At 39.7% G+C, this 974-nt stretch overlaps 1 non-coding gene across 1 annotated transcript; it reads left to right on the top strand.

The window, feature by feature from the left end:
• The first annotated feature begins 335 nt into the window (after positions 1–335).
• LOC111726545 lies at positions 336–439 on the top strand. The gene has a single exon (XR_002774299.1). It is a non-coding gene; the product is annotated as a U6 spliceosomal RNA (small nuclear RNA).
• The last annotated feature ends 535 nt before the right edge of the window (positions 440–974 follow it).

Genomic DNA, 974 nt, shown 5'->3' with positions numbered 1-974 from the left:
GTCCCAGCTATTTGGGAGGCTGAGGCAGGAGACTCGCTTGAGCCCAGGAGTTGGAGGTTGCTGTGAGCAGTGAAGCCATAGCACTCTACCCAGGGGCTCAGCTTGAGGCTCTGTCTCAAATAAATAAATAAATAAATAAAATTGATTGTGGTGATGGTTGTACCACTTTGTGTATATACTAAAAACCATTGAATTGTACACTTCAAAAGGTGACTTACATAGTACACACAATTTAGCTCACTGCAGCTGTTAAAAAATCCACTTCTCACTGGATTTGAAAGATAATTTAAAATTTTCACTTCATTCTTCAACATTTCTCTAAAATAAGTAGGCAGATGCTCTTTTTGGCAGCACATATACTAAAATTGGAACAATTCATAGATTAGCATGGTCCCTGTGCAAGGATGATATGCAAGTTTATGAAGTGTTCCATATTAAAAAAAGAAAAAAAAATTTCTTTCTTTTTTTGTTTTTAAGAGTAGGCAGCTTTCAGTTGGATCTTCTCCCTAAACTTAGATCTTCCCATTTAGGTCCACTTCCCTGCTCCCTGTGCCCACATCAACAGATTATCTTCCCAGAGCCCCGTCTGGCATTTAGAATCCTTCTTTGTACCACCAAACTCTGCCTGTGCTAAAATGGTTCTCTCCACTGAGGCCAATTTGTGCGCTCAGGGCCCAGATCATATGTTACCTCTCCAAGGGCCTTTCTTTTCCACTTCACTATAAATGCCTTCCAGAGTATAGGAAGTGACATTTTGACAACATGTTTTGAAGTCACATAGAAGGATCACCAGCCTTCTAACCTGGAATCCTTGGGCCCTCACTACCCACCAGTGACCCCTCTCACCAAGTTAATGCCACATTTAATTTTCCTTAGTATAGTGTCAAAATCTCTATCTGTTATTTTGTTTGTTTTTTGTTTTATTCTTCTAATTGTGCTATCCTTTCCCTTCTCTTTTTCCTGTCTCCTCACTT

This window comes from Otolemur garnettii, unplaced genomic scaffold (assembly GCF_000181295.1).
Source record: "Otolemur garnettii isolate 467f Iridium unplaced genomic scaffold, OtoGar3 scaffold00070, whole genome shotgun sequence".
NCBI classification, from domain to species: domain Eukaryota; kingdom Metazoa; phylum Chordata; class Mammalia; order Primates; family Galagidae; genus Otolemur; species Otolemur garnettii.
This window is presented reverse-complemented; position numbering and strand designations above follow the sequence as displayed.